We start from the raw sequence: 24,916 nt of genomic DNA, 5'->3' as shown, positions 1-24,916 counted from the left end.
GCCTATACCAAGAAATTGGAAAGGTACCAAATAAATGAGCTTTCAGCGCACCTCAAGGACCTAGAAAAACTGCAGCAAACCAAACCCAAATCTAGTAGGAGAAGAGAAATAATTAAAACCAGAGAAGAAATTAACAGGATTGAATCCAAAAAAACATTACAAAAAATCAGCCAAGCGAGAAGCTGGTTTTTTGAAAAAATAAACAAAATTGACACCCCATTGGCCCAACTAACTAAAAAAAGAAGAGAAAAGACCCAAATCAATAAAATCAGAGATGAAAAAGGAAACGTAACAACAGACACCACAGAAATAAAAAGAATCATCAGAAATTACTACAAGGACCTGTACGCCAGCAAACAGGAAAACCTATCAGAAATGGATAGATTCCTGGACACATGCAACCTACCTAAATTGAACCATGAAGACATCGAAAACCTAAATAGACCCATAACTGAAACAGAAATTGAAACAGTAATAAAGGCCCTCCCAACAAAGAAAAGCCCAGGATCAGATGGATTCACCGCTGAATTCTACCAGACATTTAAAGAAGAACTAATCCCATTTCTTCTCAAACTATTCAGAACAATCGAAAAAGAGGGAATCCTCCCAAATTCTTTCTATGAAGCCAGCATCACCTTAATCCCTAAGCCAGAGAAAGATGCAGCACTGAAAGAAAATTACAGACCAATATCCCTGATGAACATAGACGCAAAAATCCTCAATAAAATTCTGGCCAATAGAATACAACAACACATCAGGAAAATCATCCACCCAGACCAAGTGGGATTCATCCCTGGTATGCAGGGATGGTTCAACATTCGCAAATCAATCAATGTGATTCACCACATTAACAGACTGCAGAAGAAAAACCATATGATTATCTCAATTGATGCAGAGAAAGCATTTGATAAAATTCAACACCCTTTCATGATGAAAACTCTAAGCAAATTGGGTATAGAAGGAACATTCCTCAATATAATCAAAGCAATTTATAAAAAACCCACAGCCAGCATCCTATTGAATGGGGAAAAGTTGGAAGCATTTCCACTGAAATCTGGCACCAGGCAGGGATGCCCACTCTCACCACTGCTATTTAACATAGTTCTGGAAGTTTTAGCCAGAGCCATCAGACAAGAAAAAGAAATCAAAGGAATACAAATCAAGAAGGAAGAAGTCAAACTATCCCTCTTTGCAGACGATATGATTCTGTACTTAGAGGATCCAAAGAACTCTACTAAGAGACTATTGGAACTCATAGAGGAGTTTGGCAAAGTGGCAGGATATAAAATCAATGCACAAAAATCAACAGCCTTTGTATACACAAGCAATGCCATGACTGAGAAAGAGCTGCTAAGGTCAATCCCATTCACAATAGCTACAAAAACAATCAAATACCTTGGAATAAACTTAACCAAGGACGTTAAAGATCTCTACGATGAAAATTACAAAACCTTAAAGAAAGAAATAGAAGAGGATACCAAAAAATGGAAAAATCTTCCATGCTCATGGATTGGAAGAATCAACATCATCAAAATGTCCATTCTCCCAAAAGCAATTTATAGATTCAATGCAATCCCAATCAAGATACCAAAGACATTCTTCGCAGATCTAGAAAAAATGATGCTGAAATTCATATGGAGGCACAAGAGACCTCGAATAGCTAAAGCAATCTTGTACAACAAAAACAAAGCCGGAGGCATCACAATACCAGACTTCAGGACATACTACAGGGCAGTTGTAATCAAAACAGCATGGTACTGGTACAGAAACAGATGGATAGACCAATGGAACAGAATTGAAACACCAGAAATCAACCCAAACATCTACAGCCAACTTATATTTGATCAAGGATCTAAAACTAATTCCTGGAGCAAGGACAGTCTATTCAATAAATGGTGCTGGGAAAACTGGATTTCCACGTGCAGAATCATGAAGCAAGACCCCTACCTTACACCTTACACAAAAATCCACTCAACGTGGATTAAAGACCTAAATCTTCGTCCTGACACCATTAAGTTATTAGAGAACATTGGAGAAACCCTTCAAGATATTGGCACAGGCAAAGAATTTCTGGAAAAGACCCGGGAGGCACAGACAGTCAAAGCCAAAATCAACTATTGGGATTGCATCAAATTGAGAAGTTTCTGTACTGCAAAAGAAACAGTCAGGAGAGTGAAGAGACAACCGACAGAATGGGAAAAAATATTTGCAAACTATGCAACAGATAAAGGGTTAATAACCAGAATCTACAAAGAGATCAAGAAACTCCACAAAAACAAAACCAACAACCCACTTAAGAGATGGGCCAAGGACTTCAATAGACATTTTTCAAAAGAGGAAATCCAAATGGCCAACAGGCACATGAAAAAATGTTCAAGGTCACTAGCAATCAGGGAAATGCAAATCAAAACCACAATGAGGTTTCACCTCACACCGGTTAGAATGGCTCACATACAGAAATCTACCAACAACAGATGCTGGCGAGGATGTGGGGAAAAAGGGACACTAACCCACTGTTGGTGGGAATGCAAACTGGTCAAGCCACTATGGAAATCAGTCTGGAGATTCCTCAGAAACCTGAATATAACCCTACCATTCGACCCAGCCATCCCACTCCTTGGAATTTACCCAAAGGAGTTTAAATTGATAAACAAAAAAGCGGTCTGCACCCTAATGTTTATTGCAGCACAATTCACAATAGCCAAGACCTGGAACCAACCTAAATGCCCATCAACGGTAGACTGGATAAAGAAATTATGGGATATGTATTCTTTAGAGTACTATACCGCAGTAAGAAACAACGAAATCCAGTCATTTGCAACAAAATGGAGGAATCTGGAACACATCATGCTGAGTGAAGTAAGCCAGTCCCAAAGGGACAAATACCATATGTTCTCCCTGATCGGTGACAACTGACTCAACACCAAAAAGGAAACCTCCTGAAGTGAAATGGACACTATGAGAAATGGTGACTTGATCAGCATAGCTCTGACTGCTAATGGACAACTTAATATATTATCCCTCATAGTATTTTTTTTTGTCTGTTCTACTTAATATGACTGGTTTAATTCTGTAATTATCACACAGTTATTCTTAAGTGTTGAAAATTAACTGAAATGTGATCCCTGTTAAACATAAGAGTGGGAATAAGAGAGGGAAGAGATGTATAATTTGGGACATGCTCGGGCTGACTTGCCCCAATTGGTAGAGTTGGAAACATACCAGGGGATTCCAATTCAATCCCATCAAGGTGGCATGTGCCAATGCCATCTCACTACTCCAAGTGATCAATTTCAGTTCACAATTGATCATAATGAAAGGACTAAGAGTCAAAGGGAGCACATAAACAAGTCTAGTATCTGCTAACACCAACCGATAGAATAAATAAAGGGGAGAGTGATCCAACATGGGAAGTGAGATACTCAGCAGACTCATAGAATGGCGGATGTCCTAAATAGCACTCTGGCCTCAGAATCAGCCCTAAAGGCATTCGGATCTGGCTGAAAAGCCCATGAGAGTATTTCAGGCATGGAAAGCCAAGACACTCTGGCAAAAAGATCTCTGTGAGTGAGATCCCAGTGGAAAGAACAGGTCTTCAAAGAGGGAGGTGCCTTTCTCTGAAGGGAGGAGAGAACCTCCACTTTGACTATGACCGTGTCTAAACAAGATAAGAGTCGGAGAACTCAAGGGGCTTCCATAGCCTTGGAAACTCATAACTGGTGCATAGGGAGATTACTGATGCCATAAACAGGAGTGTCAATTGGTAAAGTCAACAACAGGAGTCACTGTGCATTTACTCCTCATGTAGGATCTCGGTCCTTAACGTGCTGTACACTGAGGCTTAATGCTATAACGAGTACTCAAACAGTATATTTCACTTTGTGTTTCTATGGGGGTGCAAACGACTGAAATCTTTACTTAATGTACTCTAAACTGATCTTCTGTAAAAAAAAAAAGAAAAAAAAAAGAAAGAAATTTTCAATTCCCAACTTGACTCTCACTGGGATTAAACATGACAATAGGTTTGAAAAAAAAAAAAAAAAAAAAAAAAAAAAAAAGAAATTATGGGATATGTACTCTTTAGAATACTATACCACAGTAAGAAACAATGAAATCCAGTCATTTGCAACAAAATGGAGGAATCTGGAACACATCATGCTGAGTGAAATAAGCCAGTCCCAAAGGGACAAATACCATATGTTCTCCCTGATCGGTGACAACTGACTGAACTCCAAAAAGGAAACCTGTTGAAGTGAAATGGACACTATGGGAAACGGTGACTTGATCAGCATAGCCCTGACTGTTAATGAACAACTTAATACATTATCCCTCTTAGTAGTTTTTTTGTCTGTTCTACTTAATATGACTGGTTTAATTCTGTAATTAATACACAGTTATTCTTAAGTGTTGAAATTTAACTGAAATGTGATCCCTGTTAAACATAAGAGTGGGGATAAGAGAGGGAAGAGATGTACAATTTGGGACATGCTCAAGCTGACTTGCCCCAAATGGTAGAGTTAGAAACATACCAGGGGACTCCAATTTAATCCCATCAAGGTGGCATGTACCAATGCCATCTCACCAGTCCAAGTGATCAATTTCAGTTCACAATTGATCATAATGAAAGGACTAAGAGTCAAAGGAAGCACATAAACAAGTCTAGTACCTGCTAATACTAACTGATAGAATAAATAAAGGGGAGAGTGATCCAACATGGGAAGCGAGATACTCAGCAGACTCATAGAATGGTGGATGTCCTAGACAAAACTCTGGCCTCAGAATCAGCCCTAAAGGCACTCGGATCTGGCTGAAAAGCCCATGAGAGTATTTCAGGCATGGAAAGCCAAGACACTCTGGCAAAAAAAAAAAAAAAAAAAAAAAAAAAAAAAAAAAAACAAAAAAAAAAAAACAACAACAACCCTAAATGAAAGATCTCTGTGAGTGAGATCCCAGTGGAAAGAACAGGTCTTCAAAGAAGGAGGTACCTTTCTCTGAAGGGAGGAGAGAACCTCCACTTGAATATGACCTTGTCTAAACAAGATAAGAGTTGGCGAACTCAAAAGGCTTCCATAGCCTTGGAAACTCATGACTGGTGCATAGGGAGATTACTGATGCCATAAACAGGAGTGTCAATTGGTAAAGTCAACAACAGGAGTCACTGTGCACTTACTCCTCATGTAGGATCTCTGTCCTTAATGTGCTGTACATTGAGACTTAATGCTATAATGAGTACTCAAACAGTATATTTCGCTTTGTGTTTCTATGGGGGTGCAAACTGTTGAAATCTTTACTTAATGTATACTAAACTGATCTTCTGTAAAAAAAAAAAAAAAAAGAAGAAGAAGAAGAAGAAGAAGAAGAAATTATCAATTCCCAACTTGACTCTCACTGGGATTAAACATGACAATAGGTCTGATCTGATTTCATCATCATTTAAAAAATCATCTATTATTTTTCACTTTATGTTTGTGTGGGAGCAAACTGCTGAGATCTTTACTTAATGTATGCTAAACTGATCTTCTGTATATAAAGAGAATCGAAAATGAAAAAAAAAAAAGATTTGCTGATATTTTGAAGTTTAGGTTTATTACATCCCCATCCTCGAGTGGCATAACTCCATGTGCTACTTATGTGGATGTGTTTGTAACCATCCCTATACCTATCTACCCATCCATTTATCTTTCATCTCTTTATATTTCCATTTAGATTCCAAAGTCATTCTTTGGGGGCATATTCTTCTGGATCTCCCAAACTGACCTCAACATCATCCCCTTTCAAATAGCCACTTTTCCTTGTGTTTCAATATAGGACATAGTCATTTACTCATCATGTATACCTCATTCCTTGCTCACTCCCCACATCCCAATTTTGACCACCATACCTACTTCCCAGGAAAATATCACATTACCCAGTTCATTTCCTTTTGAATATTTGCTACTGATTCATGTGAACAATTTATTCTTTATTTGGTTTTGTCTCTTTCTACTAGAATATAATTCCAAGAAGGCAGGTTTTTCTCTGTGTTGTTCCTTGCTATGAAAACAGAACAGCACCTGAAACATGATAGCCACTCAATAAAAGTTTATTAAATAAATGAATCAACAACTATCCATTGAGTCTGTGGCTCTAATATCTTGCAAATCCCTGCTATTACTGCCTTAGTTAGAGTCAATATAATTTCTTATATCAGTGACTGCAGTAGCCAACTAGCAGTTCTAATTGCTATCACTCTCACTCTTTTCTAAATCATTCTCTCTCTTGCAGCCCAGGGTCTTTCCGAACTGCGAAGTGGCTCCTGTCATTGGTCTGCTTAAAACCCTTAAGTAGCTCCATTTCACAATGTGCTTTGCAAACTTTTTCACAAGGATTCCCCTAATGACAGAAGAGTGAGCAGGCCAGGAGGTATAACCTGAAGTTACCCATCACAAGCACAAAATATCTTAGGAACTTTATGCAGATTTTGAATTCTACTCCTTGACTAACAAATATTTCAAATAACTCACCTTGCAAAAGCAATTCTCCAGGAAAGAAATTTCTTGCATATCCTGGGAGTTTAAGATTTGGTGACATCAGGATATCAAAGTCTAAGAAATGCAAACGCGGATCAAGGTCAGACAATTTAGTTCAAAAGCCCTTCAAAGTATATGTATGGTTCTCTCTCTCTTCACCTCTCACACTGTCACACACCCATCTCCTGTAGTCTCTCATGTCAATGCCACTCATACCTCTACCTCCAAGACTAGGTTAGGCTCCCCTTCTGCTTTCTCTTCAGCTCCCTGCGCCTTTTTATGCCTGCACATTAGGGTTTATTTGTGTTTCCAAAGTACACACCTATAAACCTTTGAGACAAAGATGTTTTCCTTATAATTCAAACTTGGTCCAGTGTCTGGTACATCCCAGGCACCAAATAAACACCTGAGGAATGTATTGGGGAATAAGTGAATGGATTACCAGTTGCTCCATACGTGCTCATCTATCACTTTAAGGACCCTGATGTCTGAGAATAAATGATGTCTCATTTCAGTAGGCTTTCCCCATAGTTTACCCCTTCATTCCCAATACACATATGTCAGGACAGAAATCCATTCAGGATTGACTTTCTCTCCCCAAAATTGAAAGCTGCTATAAATGCCTGAGTTGAATGCCCTGATTCACACTTAGTGAGACACGTAAATTTCAAAGAGTTATCTTCTCTCCTTTGGAAACTTTTTAAAAGCACAAAGACTTCCTGCTTTGAAGCAGCAATGGATCTTTGCTGCCAGCATTGTCCCTTTGGATCTAGAAGAATGCTAGAAATAAAATATAATCTAATAACAAAGAGTTAGGGGGAAGTTGAACCCATATCTAAGAAGATACCTAGCCTGGCTATCCCATTGTCATAGAGAATCCTAACTCACCCACCCACCTATCTCTTCTATTTCTAACATTAATTATGAAATGCTGTCATGGGGATTGTAAAGTCTGACCATCTGGGCTTTATTGGAATATGCTGATGAGCTAATTCAATGTTTCATTAAAAAAAAAAGAGCAACAGTGCTAGTGGGGTACAACTAGTGGAGCTTAATGACTTCAAAGTCTCTGAAAATTATTTTGGCCAGATTCCCATATCCTCTGCACTTTGTGTAGTTTTCAGTCCTGTATGACAGATGCTTAACAGGAAAGTTCTGCATATGGAATCTTTTTATGGAGGGAAGTGGTTTACTCTTATTAAAAAGTCTGAATGAGATCCAGAGGGAGAATGAGAAGGGAAAGAAAGCAACAAGAAAGGGGTCTGGCTCCAAGATATCCCCAGGCACCTGACAACATACAACAGTTGGCAGAAGCTTGAAGTTAAGCAGCTGTGAGTGTCCCGTCCTCTGAGAGCTTACAGTCCCCAACCCACATTCAAATACGAACGTGATTAAACACCAGTTGGCCAACTATACAAATATTGTACAATGGCCAAAACAGGTTTCCTTTATAGATTGAAATAAAAATGTAAGCAAATAAAGAATGAAGCACTCCCTCTAACTGCATTACAGAATGTAAATTGAGATCCCTTCTTTATAAATAATGAACAGTGGGTTCTTCCGGAACTATCCTATCTAACAATGGCTTTTTAATTAATAGGCTATGATTTTGGAAATGTTAAACACTTAAGATTCATTATTTAAAATGTGAATTTTGCTATGGTATTTCAAGTTAGTAACATTTAAAAACAGGCAGTATGTATTTAATGAATTAATCTTAATGAGGTCTATATTGCTGATTTTTTTTTTTTTGGTTCCCATTACACAAGCTGATTTTAAGCATTTCCCCTTGAGATATACAGAGGCAGCCACCTTGAGGTTACAGCGCTTCCCACACTTGATTATTCTTTCAACCCACAGTGAAGCAGAGGCAGGGCCAACTTGGGTATCAGCTTCTCCCCAGACACATCCAGAACACCTCTGTTATGCTACATTTTCAAATGAGTTTTTTAAAGCATTCTATAGCTGCAAAGATTTTTGGGAAACTCTCTTAATAAATGAAAAGATGTATGGATAGCCGGGTAACTAAGTAGATAGGTAGGTAGGTAGATAAATAGTAGCACATAACACTTTATTTTATAAAAACTGCTGCTTCCAGTCATAAAGCTTTGTGAATTTAAACTGTCTGTCACCAATACTGAAATATACTACAAATATTTCTTCCTATTTAAGGAAAACAAACAAAAATAATAATGGCTCTCAGTTCCCAGCGTAGCTGTTCCTCCAAATTAGGGGCTGTGACTAGATTTACTAAACTTCCATGTATATTTCAGATAAATTAGAATAGAAACCTTTGTTTGCATCAATAGCAGTGACTTCCACTAGCTTATTTCATGAAGAAAATTAAAACCTGTGACCATGACATATGAATTCATAAAAGTTAAATGTAAATAAATCCAGCATTGATGTGGTTTTTTTTTAGTAAAATCATCGACTGACATACAACTTGAGAATCCTTTTCCCAAACATTCTGATTGACAGGCAAGAAAACACAATGGTAAAAGCTGACTGTGAATTTAACAGTGGTGCTCTAAACACAAAGTTATAGTATTGACTACTGCATTTTTCTACTTTCTAGAGAGAAGATAATCCCCTGCCATCTATTTGAAAGGAATTTATTTTGAGTAACTGTGAAATGAAGTTCTCATAACCACTGAAGCCCCAAAACTCCAGTTATTGACAAGATCCTATAAGGATCAAAATCAGGCACCTGAACAAGGCTTGCAGTCACACTTCTCCCTCCTCCCTGCAGCCCTCAGCTACCCCAGCCTGCCAGAATCATTCAGGGAATGAAGTGATCTCTGAATTTGTGAAATTTCTGATAGAAGTATAAAATGATTTATTCTTTTAATTTTGAATGGTAATTTACATACATACATATACATCCGTATACTTTGTTATTATTATCTTTCTTTTAAAATGTATGAATACACCCCCCAATAGACACAATTATAATTTGTCAATTAAAAGCAAAATTAAATGCCTTTCCAAGAAATGTTCAACTTAAAAAATTAAATACCTCATGAATATGGATTTCCTATTAATTCTCTAAGATTTCTTTTGTTCTGAATTTCTTCCTTCCCATCATTTCTTTTCTTTTCAGCTAAACCATCAAATGACTCTCCTGCTGTTTTACATTTTGCTGATAAGCAGTTCCTGTAATTAATAACCTTATCTTTCTGTGTATGAGAAAAACAGATTTAATGCATTTTAATAAGGAGGTTGGAGGGACAAGGAGACTTTTTATTGCCATGTTGATTTTGATAAGACTAGAAATAACCTGGTTGATCAGTGGTTGCATAATAAATACTCTTTTTGTACATATTTTTGTTATTGTTGATATTGGTACATCAATATTTCTTTTAAATACATTTCTGAGTAGTTGTAAAATGTGAAATTCTTTAACCAGCTAATCTCTTTGACTAATGTGATGGTTTTAAAGTCACTTTATCATTACACCTGATCCTGATCTTATGTTTGTACTTTCTAAGTTGACCAACCTATAGAGCTGAGAATCAAAAGACATAGTTTTAGGACACATTCTTTCAAAATTTGCTCTTGTCAAGGATAATATCCTGATAGCTATTTCCTTATCTATAGGAAAGGGTGCAGGCATGGTACAATTGGGTACCCAAAAGATCTATAAAATATCTTCCAGATCCATTTTTCTACAATTGAAGTTAATTTATTGGGGAAGGGGGAAGCCCTTGGTTGAAAAACTTCTATTTTCAGACTTTGAAAGTGAAGATCCTTTGGGATGTGAATGACAGTGTCTCCATTTATCTGAATATAGTTATTTTTCTTAAAAATCTTTGTTCCGGGGTCCTCAGTACTATTCCCTTCAAATCAATGAATTCAAGTGAGCACCCAATATTCCTCAGGTAGGGTTGGCCTCCAACTAGGAAACTGGATGGTGAATTGGTGTCAGGCTGTGTTCTCCACTAGACTTGAGTCTTTGGAGGCAAGTAGCTCTATTTGATTGAAAGGAAGCAGCAACAGTCGCTTCCATTCTTCCATCCTCTTACCGACCTATTTCTCCTCTCAAATATACTCCTAAACTCCCGTTGGTCATGTTGGGTGTATTCATTTATCGTTCAGGATAGGAAGTGATTTAGCATTTTTGTCACCTCTGTCTGTACCCAGCAGTGTGTTGGCTTTCCAACATCTTCCAGTTCTGAGGAAATACTTGCTGATTGATGAATCGCATGGGCCAGCTCCAGGAAAAAGCAGAAGCTGTGGGTTTGGTACCCTGTGATAAACGCCTTCTTTGTCTCCCAGTTGTTTTCCTTCTCTTCCCCCAACCTTCACCAGATCCTTTTGCAAAGTATGAAAGTTCAGTTAATCCCTCTGGGCCCTTGTTAAAGCAAAGGTCAAGACCCGAGGAATGTGGACATTAATTATGGCTGAAGGAAACAATGCCCACATGCTGGCAGTCCACCTAATTAGTGATGGTCTTGCCAGAAGATTCAACAGGTGAGCAAAAGGGACTCCGATAGCCTTTAAACCCCACGTTAATATGTTGAGCCACACCCCTCCCAGGATTCATTCCTGTCTTCAAAGACTAAAGCTTACCCAGTAAAAATACTCTATATTTTTGAGCTTGTATTTTATACCGCACAACATGTGTGAGTATTATGTTGATGAAGAAAAATGGGATGTTATTTAATAAATTGTTCATCATTGTAAATTCTAATGATGATCAACCCAGAGCAATAAATTATTTTTCTGAGTATTTGGTCACAGCTTCAACAAATATTATCCCTTTAAGAGGCTTATTTTTTGTTAGATTTCACTTAACATTTATAATGATGTCTTCTTTCCTTCGTTCTTTGGCAACTATGAATATTAAGGGTTTTTTTTTTTTTAAGATTTATTTATTTATTGGAGAGGCAGAGAGCGAGAAGTCTTCCATCCGCTCTTCACTCCCCAAATGACAGCAACTGCCAGAGCTGAGCTGATTCCAAGCCAGGAGCCAGAAGTTTCCTCTGGGTCTCTCACACAAGTGCAGGGGTCCAAGCACTTGGGCTATCCTCCATTGCTTTCCTAGGCCAACGCAGAGAGCTGGATCAGAAGTGGAGCAGCCAGGACATGAACAGGAGCCCATGCGGGATGTCGGCACAGCACACAATGGCTTTACTGTCTACGCCACAGTGCCGGCTCCTGAATATTAAATTTTACTGATATTTCTCTTTCTCTGTGCTCAGCAAGTTAAGACAGCATCATCATTGATTTCTGCGTCATGTAAGAGCAAACATATGTATTTCTTCGTTTTCCTTCAAAGAAATAAAATCTTCACGAACTCATGCACGTGGGTTAGGGGAACTACAATGCGCTGATCATTTCCATCCCTGGTACAGCCTAAAATCGGAGATGAGGAATGTTATTCTTTCAACCACTGCCCTCTAGTGAAAACAATCAATATTAGCACTTTTGGGACATGCACATGGTAAGTGCCTTCCACTAACCCACTCAGTGTTTTTCCTGGAGAGGTAATGAGCATCTGAGCTAAAGTAACCCTTAATAAGAAAACTTCTGGCAGCACCGCACCCTCCCCTAACAGAGTTGGTTGTCAGAAATCACGGACTATGTAAAACAAGAGGGCTTGTAGTACAGGTCCCATGAGCATCGTGGTAAAACACAAAACAGTAAAAAAGCACAGTGCCTGTAATTTTAAAATTCAGTGTTTCAAAGGAAGTGCTGTCATTTTCATAAGCTGATTATTCTGAAATTAATTTTTTTATAAAACAGGTACATTTCTTTGAATCTATGTGTAACTTAAGTCTGCTTGGCTATTTAATGGGGATAGTTCTGTTTATGTTTCCCAGATTATGATTTCTTAGTTTTATTTAACATAATGCCTAACTTTGAAATTATGAATGCATAGTGAACAGGGTCTATCAGTTAAGATTTGGAGGCATTAGACTCAGACATGGCTTAACCATCTGTTAATTAGTTGGCCTTGTTAAACTTATCTATTTAATTATTTATTTATTTGAAAGAGAGAGAGAAAGAGAATATGCTGGCTCACTTTCCAAATGCCTGCAACATGTAGGGTTGGGTCAAGCCAAAACCGGGGGCCTGGAACTCAATCATCTCTCATGTGGGTGGCAGAGACCCAAGTACTTGAGTACTTGAGTACCTGCTGCTAGCTGTCCTTTCTAAACCTCAGTTTCCTTAACAGTAAAATGGGAGATCACAACAGTGACTTCCTAAATAAACACTAGCTATTTTAACTTTTTTCGGTAGATTTTTGGCATGCCCTCTAGAAAATTCCCCATCCTGCAAACCCCAAACGATAATCTTTTAAGAAAGCATGTGGGAGACTCGTTAAAATTAATTACGAAGTTCACTTTTGCCAGCTCCTTTCACTACACATAAATAAGTCCTTGCTCAGTGGATGTGCTCAGCTGGACTCATGCTTCCGGATCTCTTGAATTTTTGTTTGACACCTCCTTAGGGGACAGTCCCATATCAGGTGTCATTTCACTTTAAGAAGCCAAATTTTGTGGCTGCTTATATACACTCATGAGCACGAACATAGCCAAGCTGACTGTTCTTGTTGTCAGTTCCCAAAATAGTGATCTGACCTCCCGTCCAAAGCATACACCATAGATTTGTAAAAGGGACACTCCTGGGAAGCTAAGGTTGGGAGATCACCTGTGAAACACCGCTTTTCACTATTTCATAGATTATGTCTAGTGTTCTATGTCAGGGTCATAAACTAGCTTGCAGCACATTTCTGCTATAAACTGTTCCATCCTTTCATAAACCGGGCCAGTTGCCCAGCTGGAAATGTTTCTGCAAGAATGGCCAGTGGACTTTTCTCTTAAAGGTGCCCCTGAGTCTTCGGTCTTGCTCAGCGTCCTGTGAAAGGAGCTGAGGCCGACGCCACCTGGTCCCAGTATTTCATTACTGCTTGTCTCTAGCCTGTCAGTTGACTCTTCCTGCTTTTACTCTTATAAACAAGCTCAGATCTCCCTGGAGAATGAGAAGGGGTGATGGTTGAGGTTAGACAGGGGTCAAAAATCAACAGAAGAATCCAATTACTTTTTTTTTTTTTTTGCAAAAACAAATGCAGCACAAATTTTTCAAAGATAGGTAAAGGGACTTGTGCACAAGGTGGGAAACGTCTTGTGTGGAAAACAAAAGAAAAGACAAAATAGGCCAGTGACTTCCAAATAGACTTCTTGTAACTAACTTGCTGGCACAAGTTGGAGGAATGTCAGGGTTCAGTATTGTACTTGTTAGACCTAATGAATTCCAAGGAAAATGGAGAACTGAAAGCTCTTCCTAATACTGAACTAATTCTTGCAAAAACACTAAATATTTCATGTCTTCTTGCTGGCATGTAGCACATTTATAGCAACTGCACTTCTGTTACCACATGTGTTTTTATTTTTAAAAACAAAGTGAGAATAGGCTATTACTTCAGGCTATCCTCACACAAACTGTTGGACTCTTAGACTGTTCTAGAGGAGTAATTTCTTCTCTTTAGACCTTACAAGACAGGACATCGTTAGTACAAAAACCCACTGCAAGTTACATAATTGCTATTATTTCCTACTGAGTCAAAATAGTTATGAAGACTGACAGAAGGCAAGTTTTAAGTAATCATGGTGACTCTTTCATTGGAACTCTTTTAAAACATGAAATAATAATAGTAGTGCTTCTGGTAATTTTTTTTGAAGAATGAGAAATTAATTGTTGACAGGATAGTGAATGGCATTCCTAATTGTGAAGTTTACCATTAACATTGCTTTCATCATTTCAACAGTTTACAATTAATTATATGTACAACAAGTGGTTTCTCGAAGATACATTGAACGTTAAAAACAAAGTAAAGTGTTTTTGTTAGAGTAGATCAATAGGAGAAAGCAAAAAAAAAAAAAATCTCTTGAAGATGGCTAATGGAATGATGAGTCATGGTGAATTATTTAAGTATGGAATTCCTCCCAGTGTCATTTGATGCTCTGGTCTATTGAGAGATGTTGAATGTGAAAGATAGTAAAACACCTGTGAGTGCATACATAAAGCACCAAGCTCAACAAGTGGAACTTTTCTTCCTTACAAGCCTCCATCATAGCCCGGGAACAGATGCAAAAAAAAAAAAAAATAGCAAATAAATTGCAAATTTTATGACCGCATTTCAGAGTTTGGAACAACTTCCTTATCAGAGCATATCTGCCTGGGAGATAGCATGAGGGACTGAGGCACACAGAGACACAGCAGGTGCACCTAGGTAAAATGCAATGAGACTATCAATTTATATCTATGGGTTAAGTTTCTTTTGCTGGTATACTCTTTTTTTTTTTTCTGGACAGGTAGAGTTATAGACAGTGAGAGAGAATAGAGAGACAGAGAGAAAGGTCTTCCTTCTGTTGGTTCACTCCCCAAATGGCCGCTGTGGCCGGCGCTGCGCTGATCTGAAGCCAGGAGCCAGGTACTTCTTCCTGGTCTCCAAGCACTTGGACCATCCTCCACTGCACTCCCGGGCCACAACAGAGAGCTGGACTGGAAGAGTAGCAACCAGGACTAGAACCCGGCACCCATATGGGGTACTGGTGCCGCAAGCAGAGGATTAACCAAATGAGCCACAGCACCGGCCCCGGTATACTCTTAAACTGACTTGTGTAATATTACAATAAAGTGAGCAGGATTACACCAGGGGGTCCCTGGGATTCATTTCTGTGACTTCTTCTGAGGCTGCATAGAACCTTTGCTGCAAAATACTTTTAATGGCTGGCAGGTTGTATAGAACCATTGAAGTACAGACCTAGGAATGCATCACATGGAGGTGTATACAAGACATACAATTTAGGAGAGAAGCCTTCCAGATGATAATATTATTCAGTCAATCAGCAAATGTTTATTGAGAGCCTACTATGTGCCAGTTATTGCTCTAAGTTCTGGAGATACTGTAGCAAGTTAAGAAAAAAACAAATAAATATTCCTGTCCCTGTAGACTTTTTTGAAAGCAGTATGGTTGTGTAACCAAAATATCATCCCCTCCCTCCCCAAATACACAGACCATTTTAGATCATTTCCACTGTGTACTGTCAAGCTCTGTGTGTAGTGGAGATAAACGCATTTGGGTGCAAATAAGAAGAAATTTCATCAATCATGATTTGTACAAATTGAGTTGGCTTTTTTCACTTGGAGCAAAGTCTGAATGTAGATAATCTGGAGATTTACACAGCAATTCAACTTTATCTTGGGGAACTTAGGTTCTTTCTCTTTCAACATTTTGACACAGTGCTTGCCTGTCATCATTACAAGTTGCTGCAGTTCCTGGTATTACGTCTGTGCTTAAAGCAAGAAGAAGAGGAGACAAGTGTGAATCCAATTACATCTACTCTTTAAAGAGGAAAACAAAAGTTTCACAACAACCACACTAGTATATGTCACATTAAATGTCATTGACCAGACCATGCGGCATGACTACCTAGAACTGCAATGGAGGGTAGAAACTACGTAGTATTTACAGCCTCAGTGGTGAAGGTAATTAAGGAAGAACAAAAGATTGGGAATGGCTAAGTTAGCTAATCTGTAGTGTGGAACATATTGATTACAAAAACAAAGTTAAGAAAAAAAGATCTAGTGCCAGTTACAGATAAAACTGGTTGAATGGTTGAATTTTGCATCTGTTAATTTTCTTAATGAGTCATTGAATGATAAATACATTGTCAGAAAATACAATGTCCTGTAGAAGCCTGAATAACTAACTGAATGAATGGCCCAATGCAACCAGCATGTGCAAAAGATTTTCTGACACTCTACAAGGACAATTTTTACTATGTCAATTGCTTAATCCAGTGAAAGTTATCAGCATGCCTGAATATAAGCTTCATTATCAAGGTTAGCATGCTTTTAAGAATTTCATTTAACAATCAATAATTACACAATGACTATAAGCCAACCTTTGTATATAAAGGGAAACAAGGAAATTATAAATTTATAAAGGAAAATAAGACAAGATTTCTGTGCTTAAGGGATAAATTGCAATAGAAAAAAGATAAGCAAAGAGTTGCATAACACACTATATGGGTCACTTAGCTTTGCCTGGAGGAATCAGAAAAAAATTCATGAAGAGTTGTGTATGGCTTTTTTCATTGTGCATGAGGAAGGGGATGAAAGGAAAAGGAAGAACAGAAAGAGACAGATGGAGGCTTTCTTTCAGGCAAGGAACAGGCAGTTTGAAAAAGTCAGGAAGGATGTGAGTGCACATTGAGAAAGGCAAACACTTAAGCATGACTCTGTGGCAGCGCAAAAAGTCTGTATACATTGGAATGATACATACCTAAGTTCGATCCCAGTTCAAGTTCTTCCCTGTTCTGAGACCTACTTGAGTACCTGAGTGTGTCAGTTTCCTCATCTCTCAAGGCGTGATAAAATATCCCTTTACTTCCATTATGCAGAATTTGGAGGATGAAGGGCAGGAGTCTACACACAACAGTGTGGCTAACACAAAGACAGTACTGAGTGATCATCTCTGTGGTTGCTGTTATCATTGTTTTCAAGACCTGAATGTTGTACTTCAAGAGCAATGGGAGAAAAGGAAAGACAGATCAGCAAGTGTGGGTTATGAAGGATGCATAGCAAGGCATGGTAGGTTGCAAAATAGGACCACAAATCCTTTACACTCTGGTAGCCACACCCCTTTGCAATGTGATGCTGCTGTACCTTGCATCAGGAGGTGAAATCTATTTCTCCAGTATCTCCTATCTAGGTTGACCTTGCTACATGATTAAACCAACAGAATGTAATAGAGGTGACATTGAGCAATTTCTGAACTGAAATCTCAGAAAGAATTTCCAGATTCTGCTTTTGCTCTTTTTAATATTTATTTATCTTCAACTACTTGAAAGGCAGAGCAACACAGAGAGAGAAAGAATGATATCTTTTATCTGCTGGTTTACTCCCTAAATGCCCACAAGAGCCAGGGCTGGCCCAGGCTGAAGCCAGGTGCTCGGAACTCCATCTGAGTTTCCCAAGTGGGTGGCAGGAGCCCAAGAACTAGAGCCATCATCTGCTGTCACAGGGTGCATTGCAGGAAGCTGGGTCAGAAAGGAGGAGACAGGACTCAAAGCAGCACTACCATCTGGGATGCAGGCCTCCCGAGCAGTGGCTTATACCACTTTGCCACACTGCCCACCTTTGCTTTACTCTGTTAGACTACAGCTGCCTTGAGAGTCCCTGCACCAAAGCACCAGTCAACTGTCATGTGAGGCCAACCAGTCTCTTGCTGAACTGCCACCCAACCACAAAACGCCTAAGTGCACCCAGCAAACAGTCCAAGGAGCAGGGACGAGCTGTCTCAGCAGATACCTTCCTCAATTACCAGACCCAGAGTCGTGAACAAATATAAGTCCATGGTGGCTGGTAACTAAAAGGTAAGCCCAAGGGGTCTTACTTCATCAAGGAGATAAGGAGACTCATTGAAAGGTTTTAAACAGAGTAATGATGTCTACAGATTTTTTATTTTAGTCATTTCATCCCAATGCCAGTACAGAGGATACACAACTAAAATGTTCCTAACAAGTAGAGAAGATAGGTTGTTAGAAGAAATAGGAAACTAAACTTGATAAGGACCTAGTATATAATAGATGTACCAAGGACAAAGCTACTTTTATGAGCAACCCCAGAAGGGCCCTGTACTTGGTTATATGTTTGCAGAGTTCTTGAAATTCCTAAAAAATTTTTGACAAGGAGCCCACGGTTTTAGTTTGCATTAAGCCCTGCAAACTGAGTTTTCAGGTTCTTTTTTAACCTGAAAACCTTTTATTTAAGGTATCCAAACGTCATGCATTTCATATATACAGATTTAGAAACATAGTAATTCTTACAACCTTACCCTCCCGCCCGCCTGCACTCCCACACTTGTGCCTGCTCCCTCTCCTGTTCCCATTCTTATTTTTTAACAAAGATCTATTTTCAGTTAACTTTTAAACTCATAAGATTAACCCTACACTAAGTAAAGAGTTCAACAAATAGTATGAAAAAACAAAAACAAAAACACTGTACCTCACCAGTCAAGACAAGGGCTATTCAAAATCATGGCATCTCAAAGTGTCAATTTCACTTCCATAAATTACCTTTTAGGTGCTCTATTAGTTACCACAGATGTATCTTCAGTTTTGAGATAGGAATTCACAGTAACTGAGCTTCAGGCCAGACATGCTTAGAGGTAAAATGAGTCTGACTCAATATTTTCTTGATTTTTGTCAACTTGGAATTGCACGGCAAAAGACCTTCAGGTTTGTGAATGCTTGGATCTCTAAGTAGCAATGGGCTTGTGATTACTCCGATGCTAAACTTTGAGAGAGTTCAACACAATAGAAACTCCAAGAATAAGAAAAGCATTTCCAGACTTCTTTCTACAAAAGCTACCTTACTAGCCTTGAATGAGTCAAACTTCTCTCACTTCCTCATTCATGAAATAAGGTGATAATCCTGTCCCTGCACAGCTCACAGGGTGTGACAATTAAGCGGACATGTGAATGAAGCACTTTAAATTCCCCACAAAGGAATGCGTGCAACTGAATAGGAGGACTAAAAATAATTCTATTAGCTCCTCTGGAGCATCCTCAGCCTGGGCCCTCTGAGGTGCCCCCGACTTGTGTGCTGTTCAGAATATGCTCAGAACCAGAATGCCTGACATTTCTCCAAGAGACAAAGAGAAGACAGTAAACTGACAAATATGCTTGGATATATGTTAACATGTCCTAAACTCCTTTTTGGTTATTTACAGTCTCATTTTAAGTCTTCTCCATATCTCCATCCTTTGATCCAACATTTATTTATTTATTTATTTGAAAGGTTGAGTGAAGGAGGGGGGATGAAAACTGTATGTATGTATGTGTGTGTGAGAAAGAGAGAGACAGAGATAGACAGAGACAGAGAGACAGAGAAAGAGAGAGATCTTCCATCCACTGGTTCACTTCCCAAATGGCTGCAATAGCCAAGGCTGGGCTACACGGAAGCCAGGCGCTAGGAACTACATCTGGTCTTGCACATACATGGCAGGAACCTAAGCATTTGGACCATCATCTGCTGCTTTCTGAAGATCAGTGATGAGTCAAGTAGTTGGGTTAATGCCTCCCACATGGGAGATATGGAGTGAGTTCTTGGTTCTCAGCTTAAGCCCAGCCCAGTCTTGGCCTCTGCAGGCATTTGGGGAATGAATAGGCAATTGGGAGTGCTTGCTTGTGCGCGCTCTCTCTCTCTTTCTCTTTCTGTCTGCCCCACCCTAATCTACTTGTCTCTTTCCATGTCTCTTTGTCAAATAATAATAGAAAAATGGAATCAATATGGAGTAGTGACTTTTCAAGCTTGGAAATATGTCTAAAATTTTAAAATAACACCGATAATGCCAAGTACACATAGACATCATTTTTAAACCACTAGACTGCATTTATTTCCTAAAATGCCATTCTGTGTTCATTGTATATTTCTTCATGATTTGATGCTGACTTGCTGCATGACTTTGTCAACTCACCCAAATGTCAACAAAAGTTTAGAGTGCCTTAAATCTTCTGAGTTTGGATTTCTTCTAAAAGCAGAAAAATAAAATTTAGAAATAAATAACACATACAATTGCTTTAAGATAAAAATTCTAACAGATTTATCTTATACTTGTGTAAGTGTCAAAAATTTCAACCCATCTTCTCTGGGAGATTAGATCCATATACCAGTGATGTCACCATTTAAAAAATAGATTTATTTTATTTATTTGAAAGGCAGAATTGGAGAGAGAAGGAGACACAGAGAGATACTCCATCCACTGGTTCACTCTCCCAAATGGCTGTAATGGCCAGGACTGAGCTAGGCTGAAGCCAGGAACCAGGAGCTTCTTCCTAATCTCCCACGTGGGTGCAGGGGCCCAAGCACTTGGGCCATCTTCTGCTGTTTTCCCAGGCTTATTAGCAGGAAGCTGAATTGGAAGTGGAGCAACTAGCTGGGACTTGAACCAGATTCCAGTGGATGCCAGTGTCATAGGCAGTAACTTTACCTGTTACTCCACAAGACCAGCCCCCAGTGATATTCCCATTTTTCAGAGTGATTTGAGATCTTCATGGAACAGGAGGAAGCTTCTATTCTGGATAAGAAATTCCTTTGGAGATAGGAAAATCAGAATTTTCATTACAATACATTCTCTCTCTTCCTTTACCTCTATATTTCCCTCTCCCTTTTCCTCTCTCTCCTTCAGATTCTTTACAAGCCAGGTTTGGCTACACTGGCTCTGCCTAGCATACAGACCCACAAGGAGGTTCCCACGATGAGGTTATGTGAAATTGTAACTATACAAACATAATATAAAGTGCCTTCTTTGAGGATGAACTTGATTTTGTATCTGAGCCAAAAATTTACAAAGTATTTCAGCTTATTAAGATGGATATCTTTTGTTACAAGTGAGTACTGACTTTTGAGACTGATTTTTTTTCTTTCAGTTTGTGTACAGATGCCAAAGGTAAGTCAATGAAATAACTTTTTAAAAAGCGAAATGGGGGCCGGTGCTGTGGCATAGCAGGTAAAGCCGTCGCGTGCAGTACCGGCATCCCATTTGGGCGCCAGTTTGTGTCCCGGCTGCTCCTATTCCAAGCCAGCTCTCTGCTATGGCCTGGGAAAGCAGTGGAAGATGGCCCAAGTGCTTGGGACCCTACACCCCCTCGGGAGACCCAGAACAAGATCCTAGCTCCTGGCTTCAGATCAGCACAGCTCCTGTAGTTGCAGCCATTTGGGGAGTGAACCAGCAGATGGAAGACCTCTCTCTCTCTGCCTCTGCCTCTCTGTAACTCTATCTTTCAAATAAATAAATAAATCTTTTTTAAAAATATATAAATGATGTAGAGTAGTGTTACAACCTTAAAAAAAAAGAATTGAACTGCTCCAAGAAAGCCCAATGATACCTTTGTACAGACTTTACTATTTAATAAGTGCTTTGTACAGGCCATTTCACTTGAGCCTAATAACACTGTGAGCTATATTTTAATTTTATTCTCAGTTTACAGATGAGGAAATTGAGGATTATCTGTAAAGTGATACCAGGCCAGTTGTTAACCTTCTTGAGCCTTAAATTATCCACAGGGCAGGGTTTCAGTTCTAAAAATCCCGAATCTGAAGTCCTCCCATGCTCGTGCACATATTTAGACTACTAGAACTGATGAATGTACTGAAGCTATGTCAAGCTTGTCTGGATGTCTGGAGCAGTCCGAACAGCCGTGTTTTCTCGCCCCCTCAGGATGCCAGTGATCTGGGTTCATGCCATGTTTAAACTCATGTTCTTTGTGTCTGTGTCTTAGCAAGGGGCTATTTCCCACCCTGAAGTTTCATCTGATGGCCATTTGGCATCCTGAAGAATGGACCCTTTGTGGGGGGAGAGGGGTCTATGAGATGGCCAGAAATAGAGGCTGAACTTGCTAGTTCTCAACGTCTTCCTTCAATTGTACTAAGGTCTGGCTCTGAAATGAGGCACCTGTTCATGCTTGCATTGCATGCTAAATAGTCACAGAGACGGTTCCTCATAGACTCCTAGGCCCCAGCTGGAATTCATTGTCTCTGATTTGCTAGCTGCACCTATAAACTCTGTCTTCCTTTCCACTCTTATTCTCTTCCTCCTTTTGTCACACACTCTAAGTGTCCACAGATGTCAAGTGTAGAAAAAGACATCTGGTGTTAATGCTTTAGTGCTGGCACCAAGGTACTTCCTGAAGAAGATAGGGCCCCTTGCTGAGTTGTTTTGCAGGCTGCCCATCTGTATTTATCACTACCTAGTGTTGACTCTCGATTCAAATGGCTTGACAACTTTTGAGCTGGCATGATGCCACCCAGGATATCAGTCAACGGGCCATCTAGCCATATCAAGTGTGGCTGCTAAGGGCAGGAATCCTGGCCAGGAATTTCTAAACTGCTGTCTGTGAAGAGGGTCCATGGATTTTGGCTGGGGAAAACTTCCAAAAATAAAAGCTAGATACCATGCCATTTGTTTGGACTTTGTAGAAGAGTTATTAGTCATTAAGGAAGGGAGAGGGTGGTGGAGAAGACGGCATGAAATTAACTCTAATTAATCACTTTGACAAGCAGAAGGAAAATTGAGCCCAGTCTTCTGAGAACAATTGATATAACTCTAGGAAATGACCAAAAAAAGTACTTAGTCTTTAGTCTTACCAATCTATATTTATTTCTTAAGAAATTAGAGCTCAGACAAAAATAAGAGCATGGAAAGTAAATAATGAAGTAATCTTTGGAGTATTGGAGTGTGTGCATACTTTGTTAGAATTTATATACAAGAGGGTCAAAATGAAGTCATTTGCTTCCATCTTTGTGATTATTCCACATAATGTTTACTGATGTAGAGCTTAGTGGAGAAGCAAATCATTGATCTTTAAGTCAGTGCTGTGAGTGGCTTTGAGGGTTGTGAGGTCTTTCACTGGAAGTTGAGGGAAGGTGGGATATCTTTTTTTTTAAATAAAGAACATGGATTTTTTAATCAAACAAAACTGGAGTTCATCCCTACTTTCCCATTGAATAGTTATTTTTCTTTTCTATGTTCTTTCATCTAAAAAAGAACCAATAGTAATCTAACTTCATAGGATTATTATGAAGAATAATTAAGTAATTAAAGACATTTCTGGCATTAATAAGGTCGTAAGAAGTACTAATGAATAACAACTTGATCCACTATCTACATGATTCACCAAGGCTAGAATTTTTTGTGCTTGACTAGTCTTAGTGTTCTTATGGATTTTTATACCTGTTTTTCTTTTCCTTTTCCAGTGGTGTGTTGAAGTCAGCTCATGTTGGCTCACAGGAGTTAATTGTTACATTATAGGAATTTTGAGATCTAGCTGTTAAATATAATCTATTAAAAATGAAAAAGAACATATCATTTGTTGTATTTAAAACAAAATTTATAAATACTCATCACTTCCTAAGCATTTATTTATTTTGAATATAGAGTAATAGAAACAGAGGGATGGCAGGAGGGGGAGAGAGTGAGAGCGACAGTAGGGGAGAGGGAGAGTGAGAGCAATAGAGAGAGAGATCTTCCATCTGCTGGTTCATTTCCCAAAAGGCCACAATGGCTGGGCTGGGACTGGACCAGGCTCAAGCCAGGAGCCAAGAACTTCACTCTGGGTAGGTGGCAGAGGCCCAAGTACTTGAACCATCATCTGCTGCCTTCCCAGAAGCCTAGTAACCAGGACTCAAACCAGCAACCTGATATGGGATGTGGGCCTCAGAAGTGGTGGCTTAACTTGTTGTACCAAATGTCGCCCCCTTCTTTAATTGTTTCGGTGCTATCTGTGCTCTTGAAGTGAGTTATGTCCTTTTTTTTTTTTTTTATGTGTTTTTAATGTCTTTTTGTATGGCAAAAATTCTGTAAAATCCATGTGCTAGTGTGCATCCATTTCCAACTTGGGTCAAAGACATCCCTCTAGTGGCTTCTATAAGACATTACCTTGCAGAAGTTGGTAAGTGCTGCAGCTTCAAGACTCCTTTCCAAAGAGCCAATTATTAAACACTTATCAGCATATAACTGTCTCTGACTATCTACATAAGCAAACTGGTTTGTACAACCAATTAACAATGATTTCAATGGGTACCCTGAAATTTAGTTGTTTTTAAAATTAGATATTTATTACATACCATCAGAATTGAATGACTCACTGTTGTCTTACAGCAGGTCTGTTTAATCTATTTATATTAAGAAAGTTCTATGGCATTTGGGATGCTCTCAGTGAGACCATCTACAAATCCTTAAAGCCAATTTTTTCCTCCGAGCCCAACACTAACTATACCTGCTTTTCACATACAGACTTTTAGTAAATATTTGTTGAAAGAACAGATTTGTTACAGGTATGATTTTATCTTTATTAATTCCACAAATAACAAAATTGGGTTTCTTAAAAGACAAAATTACATCAGGCTGGCATTGTGGCACAGTGAGCTAAGCTGCTGTCTGCTACGCTGGCATCCTATATCAAAGCACCTGTTCAAGTCCCAGCTGCTCCACTCTGATCCAGCTTCTTGCTAATACACCTAATACACCTGGGGAAGCAGCTGAGGACACCCAAAGTACTTGGGACCCTGACACCCATGTGGGAGACCCAGGTGGAGCTCTGGGCTCCTGTGTTTGCCCTGGTCTAGACCCAGGAGTTGCAGCCATTTGAGGAGTGAATCCACAGATGGAAGCTCTCTCTTTCTCCTCCCACCCCGCCTCTCTATCACTTCCAAATAAATAAATGAATCTTGTTTTGTAAAATAAAAAATTAATTATAAAAAGTTAGTTTAAAGGTTTAATTGGTTTTCATTTGCAGTTCAAGAATTGGGCAGCCCATGGAACCAGGACAAGTTCAGAGTTCAAGTGATGCATTGTGGTCTGAAAGTATTTATGGAAAGGAAATAGAAAT

The 24,916-nt window shown here is 39.1% G+C and overlaps 1 long non-coding RNA gene across 4 annotated transcripts in view; it reads right to left on the bottom strand.

The window, feature by feature from the left end:
- LOC108176667 (uncharacterized) overlaps positions 1 to 24,916 on the bottom strand; it is a 113,908-nt gene that overhangs the window by 42,892 nt on the left and 46,100 nt on the right. For 2 of the 4 annotated variants that reach the window (XR_011379789.1, XR_001793371.3), the window contains exons 3-5: positions 23,260 to 23,367; positions 20,518 to 20,619; positions 6,504 to 6,584 (exon numbers count right to left, since the gene is read on the bottom strand). This is a non-coding gene — a long non-coding RNA (uncharacterized lncRNA). The remainder of the gene's footprint in view (positions 1 to 6,503; positions 6,585 to 20,517; positions 20,620 to 23,259; positions 23,368 to 24,916) is intronic. The other 2 variants (XR_007919506.2, XR_007919505.2) reach the window with 2 other exon arrangements.

This window comes from Oryctolagus cuniculus, chromosome 11, assembly GCF_964237555.1.
Source record: "Oryctolagus cuniculus chromosome 11, mOryCun1.1, whole genome shotgun sequence".
NCBI lineage: Eukaryota > Metazoa > Chordata > Mammalia > Lagomorpha > Leporidae > Oryctolagus > Oryctolagus cuniculus.
The sequence above is the reverse complement of the archived record's forward strand: the minus strand, read 5'-3'. Positions and strand labels throughout refer to the sequence as shown.